Here is an 11,159-nt window from a genome sequence, read left to right as displayed (position 1 = left end):
TGCACCACGTTAAGAATAACACCTGCACCACGTTAAGAGTAACATCTGCACCACGTTAAGAGTAACACCTGCACCACGTTAAGAGTAACACCTGCACCACGTTAAGAGTAACACCTGCACCACGTTAAGAGTAACACCTGCACCACGTTAAGAGTAACACCTGCACCACGTTTAGAGTAACACCTGCACCACGTTAAGAGTAACACCTGCACCACGTTAAGAGTAACACCTGCACCACGTTAAGAGTAACACCTGCACCACGTTAAGAGTAACACCTGCACCACGTTAAGAGTAACACCTGCACCACGTTAAGAGTAACACCTGCACCACGTTAAGAGTAACACCTGCACCACGTTAAGAGTAACACCTGCACCACGTTAAGAGTAACACCTGCACCACGTTAAGAGTAACACCTGCACCACGTTAAGAGTAACACCTGCACCACGTTAAGAGTAACACCTGCACCACGTTAAGAGTAACACCTGCACCACGTTAAGAGTAACATCTGCACCACGTTAAGAGTAACACCTGCACCACGTTAAGAGTAACACCTGCACCACGTTAAAAGTAACACCTGCACCACGTTTAGAGTAACACCTGCACCACGTTAAGAGTAACACCTGCACCACGTTAAGAGTAACACCTGCACCACGTTAAGAGTAACACCTGCACCACGTTAAGAGTAACACCTGCACCACGTTAAGAGTAACACCTGCACCACGTTAAGAGTAACACCTGCACCACGTTAAGAGTAACACCTGCACCACGTTAAGAGTAACACCTGCACCACGTTAAGAGTAACACCTGCACCACGTTAAGAGTAACACCTGCACCACGTTAAGAGTAACACCTGCACCACGTTAAGAGTAACACCTGCACCACGTTAAGAGTAACACCTGCACCACGTTTAGAGTAACACCTGCACCACGTTAAGAGTAACACCTGCACCACGTTAAGAGTAACACCTGCACCACGTTAAGAGTAACACCTGCACCACGTTAAGAGTAACACCTGCACCACGTTAAGAGTAACATCTGCACCACGTTAAGAGTAACACCTGCACCACGTTAAGAGTAACACCTGCACCACGTTAAGAGTAACACCTGCACCACGTTTAGAGTAACACCTGCACCACGTTAAGAGTAACACCTGCACCACGTTAAGAGTAACACCTGCACCACGTTAAGAGTAACACCTGCACGACGTTAAGAGTAACACCTGCACCACGTTAAGAGTAACACCTGCACCACGTTTAGAGTAACACCTGCACCACGTTAAGAGTAACACCTGCACCACGTTAAGAGTAACACCTGCACCACGTTAAGAGTAACACCTGCACCACGTTAAGAGTAACACCTGCACCACGTTAAGAGTAACACCTGCACCACGTTAAGAGTAACACCTGCACCACGTTAAGAGTAACACCTGCACCACGTTAAGAGTAACACCTGCACCACGTTAAGAGTAACACCTGCACCACGTTAAGAGTAACACCTGCACCACGTTAAGAGTAACACCTGCACTACGTTAAGAGTAACACCTGCACCACGTTAAGAGTAACACCTGCACCACGTTAAGAGTAACACCTGCACCACGTTAAGAGTAACACCTGCACCACGTTAAGAGTAACACCTGCACCACGTTAAGAGTAACACCTGCACCACGTTAAGAGTAACACCTGCACCACGTTAAGAGTAACACCTGCACCACGTTAAGAGTAACACCTGCACCACGTTAAGAGTAACACCTGCACCACGTTAAGAGTAACACCTGCACCACGTTAAGAGTAACACCTGCACCACCTTAAGAGTAACTCCTGCACCACGTTAAGAGTAACACCTGCACCACGTTAAGAGTAACAACTGCACCACGTTAAGAGTAACAACTGCACCACGTTAAGAGTAACAACTGCACCACGTTAAGAGTAACACCTGCACCACGTTAAGAGTAACACCTGCACCACGTTAAGAGTAACACCTGCACCACGTTAAGAGTAACACCTGCACCACGTTAAGAGTAACACCTGCACCACGTTAAGAGTAACACCTGCACCACGTTAAGAGTAACACCTGCACCACGTTAAGAGTAACACCTGCACCACGTTAAGAGTAACACCTGCACCACGTTAAGAGTAACACCTGCACCACGTTAAGAGTAACACCTGCACCACGTTAAGAGTAACACCTGCACCATGTTGTTGTGACCACAAAAACGACGCCATAAATATATTACATATAGTGTCTTTTCATAAAATTCTATTATGCTGATGTTTTCATTAACAGATAAAACGAAAAATTCAGTCTTATAATATTATTTGAGTTATATTTTTAGCTTATGTATGTAGTTAGGATGTAACTACACCTGTCAGTGTAACTACACCTGTCAGTGTAACTACACCTGTCAGTGTACCTACACCTGTCAGTGTAACTACACCTGTCAGTGTAACTACACCTGTCAGTGTAACTACACCTGTCAGTGTAACTACACCTGTCAGTGTAACTACACCTGTCAGTGTAACTACACCTGTCAGTGTAACTACACCTGTCAGTGTGCTCACTGGTGGAGAGTTGTGATTGTCTGCCAGCTCGGTTGTTTCTCAGTTCGTTCCATGCTCCAGCTGGTACAAGTAACTCAACGTTAGAACTTCAGGCCCTGTTTCTCTCTCTCTCTCTCTCTCTCTCTCTCTCTCTCTCTCTCTCTCTCTCTCTCTCTCTCTCTCTCTCTCACTGTCCCTGGTGTTGGTAACACCTCCCTCTGTGCTCTGTCTGGGGGAATGCTGCTCTTCTCATCTTGTGTTATTTAGACTTTTTGTTAGAGTATGTCTCCGGTGGAGGCTGGGACAAACATCTCATAACTCCATGCAACTGAGTTCACAGAACATTATTTAGACTTGCTGGTATTTGACGTTTTCAGTTGTGTATTATATAGACACTCTATATCTCTGGACTCGAGTTCCACTCTCTACCTGCATTTGTTCTGACATCGACGCACTGTCGTAGTCGGGAGATTGAAATTGCTGAACTCAGTTTCAGTAATAAGGGAGTTTTGCATCTTGGGGAGGCTATGTTGACGGTTTCCAGTTAGGGTCATTTTGTTCTTCTTGATTCCTGCTTGATATTGTGCTGTGTTTCTGCTATTTCAAGCATTATTGCTGTTTTATGAATGGGTCGTCATATTGTTCAAGCAAGCTGTTTGATTACCTCGATGGTTAAGAAGTTAGCATGTCTAGGTGTGGCATGCAAAGAGTACGTAACCTTTATTCGGCGCATGTACACACCCTCATTGAAAGGTTATCTCCCCCAACCAGCGAACCAGGTACTAGGGGTTGATAATGGGGCCCCGTCGTTCAATCAGTACCCAGGTTCCAGCCAATGAGAAGATGGTTTTGGCCATCGCAGAGGTTATGTGGGTACCACACACCTGTCTGCCCTTGTCATTCCCATTCTAGAGCTGGTTGAAGCACGGTCTGCTCTCTAGTGGCTTCTATTCTGCCTTGCTTACCGTGGAGTGCACTAATACCTAATGTTGTATATAGTGTATATAGTGTACATACTTCTGTTCTAAATTGGTGAAGGATAATACAAGTCAAAAGTTTTCTGCTGTGTTTATTTTGCTCCCTTTACACCCAGGATAACAGGGCTTAGGGACTCCTGGGTTGTAATACTCAGGACTTGCTGAGTACATACCCATCACACACACATACTTACATATTTGTATTACTCTTGTACTCATGAGTACACCTCATCTTATCAAAGTCTCAGATGGAACTTTTTCATAAGAGTATTTTAGTGTATGACACATTATCTGAAGTGTTCATACAACCATATGTGAAGTTCAGAATAATTATGATATATAAATATATTAATCTACACTCCAAGATTTGTGTAGGAACTTAACTCCTTAATTATTTAAGTTACATTAACTGTAATTAGTACCACCTAAACACCTTTGTTAATGAAGATCTCAACTTTAATTTGGTTGGTGTGAATTCAACCAGTTGCAACCCAAAAGCGCTATTGAGAAGCCACTTAATTTTACAGGATAACTGGATTACAATATTCTCTGACAATCTGTTACATGTTATGTTATTATGTTAATCAAGGGGGAAGCGCTAAACCCGGAGGATTATACAGCGCCTGGGGGGGGATGTGGAAGGCATTCAGGCTTAATTCGAGGAACTGGAGCACAGATCCAATTCCCTAAATCAAGAGCCCCTCACCAACATCAAGGAACCTTTCTTGAGGGGACAATCTGTTACAGAATCAGCAACAGGACAGATGCTAGAACCTAGAAGTAGGTCCATAACTTGACCTTCTAGTATTCTCTGGAGATATCTTCAGATGTCGCGTTTTATAACACATGTTAAGAGTAACACCTACACCACTTCAAGACTAACACCTGCACCACCTCAAGACTAACACCTGCACCACTTCAAGACTAACACCAGAAGGAAGACGAAAAAATATCTCCAGAAATACAAAAATAACACCTGATGCAAGACAGTAACAACACCTGCAGCAAGAGAGGAGAGGCAGAGGGAGGGAGAGAATGAGAGAAAGAGAGAGAGAGGAGAGGCAAAGGGAGGGAGGGCGATGAGAGGAGATGGAGGAAGGAAGAGGAGGAGGAGAGGAATAGGGAGGGAATGAGAGGAAGAAGGAGGGAAGGAGAGGAAGAGGGCAGGAAATATTGGTGTAAAGAGAGACAGGTAAAAATGAAGGAGAGGGAAAGTTATTGGTTGGAGGGACGGACAAGATGGAGGGACTGACAAGATGGAGGGACTGACGAGATGGAGGGACTGACAAGATGGAGGGACGGACAAGATGGAGGGACTGACAAGATGGAGGGACTGACGAGATGGAGGGACTGACAAGATGGAGGGACTGATGAGATGGAGGGACTGACAAGATGGAGGGACTGACAAGATGTAGGGACTGACGAGACGGAGGGACTGACGAGATGGAGGGACTGACGAGATGGAGGGACTGACGAGATGAAGGGACTGACGAGATGGAGGGACTGACGAGACGGAGGGACTGACGAGATGAAGGGACGGACAAGATGGAGGGACTGACGAGATGGAGGGACTGACGAGATGGAGGGACTGACAAGATGGAGGGACTGACGAGATGGAGGGACTGACAAGATGGAGGGACTGACGAGACGGAGGGACTGACGAGATGGAGGGATTGACGAGATGGAGGGACTGATGAGATGGAGGGACTGACAAGATGGAGGGACTGACGAGATGGAGGGACTGACAAGATGAAGGGACTGACGAGACGGAGGGACTGACGAGATGGAGGGACGGACAAGATGGAGGGACTGACGAGATGGAGGGACTGACGAGATGGAGGGACTGACAAGATGAAGGAACTGACGAGACGGAGGGACTGACGAGATGGAGGGACGGACAAGATGGAGGGACTGACGAGATGGAGGGACTGACAAGATGGAGGGACTGACGAGATGGAGGGACTGACAAGATGGAGGGACTGACGAGACGGAGGGACTGACGAGATGGAGGGACTGACGAGATGGAGGGACTGATGAGATGGAGGGACTGACAAGATGGAGGGACTGACGAGATGGAGGGACTGACAAGATGGAGGGACTGACGAGATGGAGGGACTGACGAGATGGAGGGACTGACGAGATGGAGGGACTGACGAGATGGAGGGACTGACGAGATGGAGGGACTGACGAGATGGAGGGACTGACGAGATGGAGGGACTGACAAGATGGAGGTACTGACGAGATGGAGGGACTGACAAGATGGAGGGACTGACGAGATGGAGGGACTGACGAGATGGAGGGACTGACGAGATGGAGGGACTGACGAGATGGAGGGACTGACGAGATGGAGGGACTGACGAGATGGAGGGACTGACGAGATGGAGGGACTGACAAGATGGAGGTACTGACGAGATGGAGGGACTGACAAGATGGAGGGACTGACGAGATGGAGGGACTGACGAGATGGAGGGACTGACGAGATGGAGGGACTGACAAGATGGAGGGACTGACAAGATGGAGGGACTGACGAGATGGAGGGACTGACGAGATGGAGGGACTGACGAGATGGAGGGACTGACAAGACTGAAGGACGGTCAGGATGGAAGGAGGAAGGGTCCGGAGGGAGAGGTTGAGAAAGCTAAGTAGAGACAAAACTAGTGTTAATGCAAGGAAGATGGAGGGAGAGAAAGATGAGTTGAGGAAGATGAGTTGAGGAAGATGAGTTGAGGAAGATGAGTTGAGAAAGATGAGTTGAGAAAGATGAGTTGAGAAAGATGAGTTGAGAAAGATGAGTTAAGAAAGATGAGTTGAGAAAGATGAGTTGAGAAAGATGAGTTGAGAAAGATGAGTTGAGGAAGATGAGTTGAGAAAGATGAGTTGAGAAAGATGAGTTAAGAAAGATGAGTTGAGGAAGATGAGTTGAGAAAGATGAGTTGAGAAAGATGAGTTGAGAAAGATGAGTTGAGAAAGATGAGTTAAGAAAGATGAGTTGAGAAAGATGAGTTAAGAAAGATGAATTGAGAAAGATTAGTTGAGGAAGATGAGTTGAGAAAGATGAGTTGAGAAAGATGAGTTGAGGAAGATGAGTTGAGAAAGATGAGTTGAGAAAGATGAGTTAAGAAAGATGAGTTGAGGAAGATAAGTTGAGAAAGATGAGTTGAGAAAGATGAGTTGAGAAAGATGAGTTAAGAAAGATAAGTTGAGAAAGATGAGTTGAGGAAGATGAGTTGAGAAAGATGAGTTGAGAAAGATGAGTTAAGAAAGATGAGTTGAGGAAGATGAGTTGAGAAAGATGAGTTGAGAAAGATGAGTTGAGAAAGATGAGTTGAGAAAAATGAGTTAAGAAAGATGAGTTGAGAAAGATGAGTTAAGAAAGATGAGTTGAGAAAGATGAGTTGAGAAAGATGAGTTGAGAAAAGGTTAATCAGATTGAAGATTGACAACCTGGGCCGTTACTCAGACTAGAGGTCGACAATCTGAGTTGTTAATCATGAACGAGACTTAAAACCTTGCCAGTGTCTTGAAAATTTCTGAAATAACCCTAACTGCACATGACTTCGACAAAGCTATTATCAACATGGCCATGCACTCTGCCCCAGGCCCAGACTCGTGGAACTCTGTGTTCATCAAAAACTGCAGCAAACCCTTATCAAATGACTTAAATATTACATGGAGAGGGAGCCTAGAACGGGGGTCATCCCGCGGTAGTTAAAAACAACGGATATAGCCCCAATCCACAAAAGTAGCAAGAAAACAATAGCAAAGAATAATAGACCAATAGCGCTATTGTCCCACATTATAAAAATCTTTGAAAGTTCTAAGAAGCAAGATCGCCAACCACTTTGATTCACAACAGTTGGACAACCCACGGCAGCATAGGTTTAGGGCAGGTCGCTCCAGCCTCTCACAACTACTGACCCATTATGACACGGTCTTAGATGCACTGGAAGACAAACAGAATGTTGATGTAGTACACAGACTATGCAAAAGCTTGTGACAAGTGCGACCATGGTGTAACAGCGCGCAAAATGTGTGTAAAAGAAATAACTGAAGAGTGAGCAGATGGATTTTTTTTAACTTTAAAGAAACAGAATTCAAAGAGTAATAGTTAACAGAATTTAGTCAGAGGCTGACACAGTGAAAAACTCAGTTCCACGAGGCACAGTACTCGCCCCCATCCTTCTCCTCATCTTCATATTTGATATAGACAGGAACATAAATTATAGCACTATGTCATCCTTATCAGACGATACTAGAATATGCATGAGAGTGATATCCATTGAAGACACTTAATCTCGAGGCGAATATAAACTAAGTCTTGCAGTGACTTGCAGGAAGCAATGTGACGTTAATAAGTAAAACATATGTGCAACAGTTATTTCGATTCCGAAACATTTCGCCTATACAGCAGGTGTCTTCAGTCGATTACAGAGGAGACAGCAGAAGCAGTAGAGATGTAAAGACGACTTAATCAGTCCAGCACCATAGAAGACGTAGTTTGGAGGTCAAAACTACGCCTTCGAGGGTAAAGAGCTAAAACCTACTGTGTAGGCATAACTTTTCAAAATAAAGATACCTAACTGTTGCACATGTGTCTTATTTACATTGTTGGTATTGTATACCATTATTATATTCAACGTGATATTCAATGTGGATAAATTTCAGTTACTCCGCTATAGAAAAAGTTGGAACATAAAAGCAAGAAGAATGTAAAAATAATTCTATCCTCTCAGTAAAGAGAAAAACTATAGTGAAAGTCCAAGGAGTGATAATGTCAGAGGAAAATGATATGATGGATAACAAGATCATTTAAAACAAGGGATGCCTAGTCAATGATGGTCGTTTTTAAGCCACTTGTTCTCCCTAGACTGGAATATTGTTGCACACTAACAACCTCTTTTAAGACTGGCGAAATTGCAGATCTAGATAACGTACAGAGAGCCTTCAGTGCATGTATACGTTCAGTCAAGCACTTCAATTACTGGGAACGTTTAAAGTCCTTCGACCTGTGCTCCATGCAATGAGGCGAGAAAGATACATCATAATTTACACCTGGAAAATCCTAGAGGGACTAGACCGAAATATACACAAAGAAATTTTTCTCAATGAAAGGAAAAGGATCTGCAGACCTCCAGTGAAAAGCAGGAGAGCCATGAGCACACTGAGAGGCAACACTAGGTGATTATCAAGATTATCAGGTCTCCAAGAGGGACCTGGATAAATTCCTAAAGTCAGTTCTTGACTAGTTGAACTGTGTGTAGCCAGCAGTAACAGCCTGGCTGATCAGACCTTGATCCACCGAGAGGTCTGGTCTGGGAGCAAGATATAAGTGAGGGAATAAGGACGTCCTGAAGGACAGACAGGTCAGGAACTATTGTCTCCATAGCCTCTCCTTCCTCACACTCTTTATTCCTCTTGTATTTTCTTACTTCTCAACCTATTCTTATATATCTTCTTCCTCCTTCCTCACCATCCTCTTTCTTCCTAATCTTTTTCCTCATCTTTCTCATTTTGGTCTTGCTCTTCTTATTTTTACTTATTTCCTCTTTTTCTTCCCCTCGTTATTATCCTCGCGTAAAATCTCTTCTTCACGTTTATCACACCCACTCTGTGAATACGACACAATATGCAGTTTATGATATTGTACTGAGAATACGTTTCGCCCACCAGGGGACCTTATCATTCCCTGGTGGACGCAACGTCTTGAGAAATACCACAGACTGCATATTGTGTCTCATTCAAAGACATGTCACTGCAGTTCACCTGTGATATTTATCACACCCATTCTTTCTTCTTCATAATCATTCTCATCTTCCCTCTTCACATTTCTCTTTCACCACCTATAACCCCATAGCACATTAATCATAAACGATCATTAACCTCAAACGACCCATCATGACCTCGATGTAACCTCACTTGATGGACAATCTGCTTAACAAATCCACCCAGATTCTAAAATAGCCTGAACTAACCCAAACACAGGCTCTGATTTTGAGTGACCTGCTGTGACCCCTTTCGACCCCTACATGACCTGCCCTGACCTTCACCTTTGACCTAAGCAGCAGCAGCAGCTGGTTAAAGAATTATCTTTGCAAACAATACCCTCTGACCCTGGCACATTAAAGTTGTTTACACATCAACCACAGATTGTGGAGTTTCTCTACTGTATTTAGAAATCTGGTATTATATTTCTGTATTTACAGATGTATTTTTATTACTGGTAATGTTAACGTTTCAAATTGTTGTTATTGCTAACAAGAGTGTTCATTAACAACTGTTTTAATGTTATTGCAGAAGTATTGTCGGCGGGGAAGCTATATGGGTGAGGAAGTTATATGGGTGGGGAAGTTATAAGTGGACAGGAAGTGGGAAGGTAAAGGAATAAACTCAGATAGGTCTGAGTCAGTGGTAGTAGTGACAGATCTACACGAATGTTAGACAGTACCGACAAGATGAAGACTCAGACACATGTGCAACATCTGGGTATCTTTATGTAGACGCCACTGGATGGCGATACGTCTACAAATAAAGATACCCAGATGCTACACGTGTCTAATTCTTCATTAGTAGTGAAAGTGGTTCTAGGCAGTGGTAAGTGACAGTGGTTTCAGACAGTAGTCTCAGACAGTGGTAAGTGGCAGTAGTCTCAGACAGTGGTAAGTGACAGTAGTCTCAGACAGTGGTAAGTAACAGTAGTCTCAGACAGTGGTAAGTAACAGTAGTCTCAGACAGTGGTAAGTGACAGTAGTCTCAGACAGTGGTAAGTAACAGTAGTCTCAGACATTGGTAGATGACAGTGGTCTCAGACTGTGGTAAGTGACGGTAGTCTCAGACAGTGGTATGTGACAGTGGTCTCAGACAATGGTATGTGACAGTGGTCTCAGACAATGGTATGTGACAGTGGTCTCAGACAATGGTATGTGACAGTGGTCTCAGACAGTGGTAAGTGACAGTGGTCTCAGACAGTGGTAAGTGACGGTGGTCTCAGACAGTGGTAAGTGACAGTGGTCTCAGACAGTGGTATGTGACAGTGGTCTCAGACAATGGTAAGTGACAGTGGTCTCAGACAATGGTAAGTGACAGTGGTCTCAGACAATGGTAAGCAATCTGGCTTAGTAGAGTGGTTATGCACTCTGCTGTACCCACTCCTTTGGTGAAGCCAAATATGTGATGATGAGAGGGTCCAAGTTTCCATAGGAGGCGGTTTAACACCATCCTCTCAGCAGTCTTGGCTAAGCAGCTGGTCAGCGATATGGGTCTCATACTGCCTGGGTCCTTGGGCTTTGGAATTGGTACGATTGTAGCTTTCTTCCAAGCTGCTGGGAGTGTCCTGGCTCTCCACGACTTGTTAATGACGTCTAGTATGGCCTCCCATCCACTCTGCCCAGCCCGTGCAATCATGGAGTACGTCACACCATCGATGCCCGGGGCAGTGTCACCTGTGTTCTTAATGGCACGTCGGAGTTCCAAGTCCGTGAGGTCTACATCAGTCACATCTTCCGACTCACATGCAGCTTGTATCGTTAGCTGGCGCTGTGGCAGAAGATCCGTCTGTATATTCCGGATGTCCTGTGGGAGCTGAGTGGAGGCTCCCCTGGAAGTGAAAAGCTCCACTAGTTTCTCTGCTTCCTGTGATGGGTTTGGGT

Source organism: Cherax quadricarinatus, chromosome 29 (assembly GCF_038502225.1).
Source record: "Cherax quadricarinatus isolate ZL_2023a chromosome 29, ASM3850222v1, whole genome shotgun sequence".
NCBI classification, from domain to species: domain Eukaryota; kingdom Metazoa; phylum Arthropoda; class Malacostraca; order Decapoda; family Parastacidae; genus Cherax; species Cherax quadricarinatus.
This window is presented reverse-complemented; position numbering follows the sequence as displayed.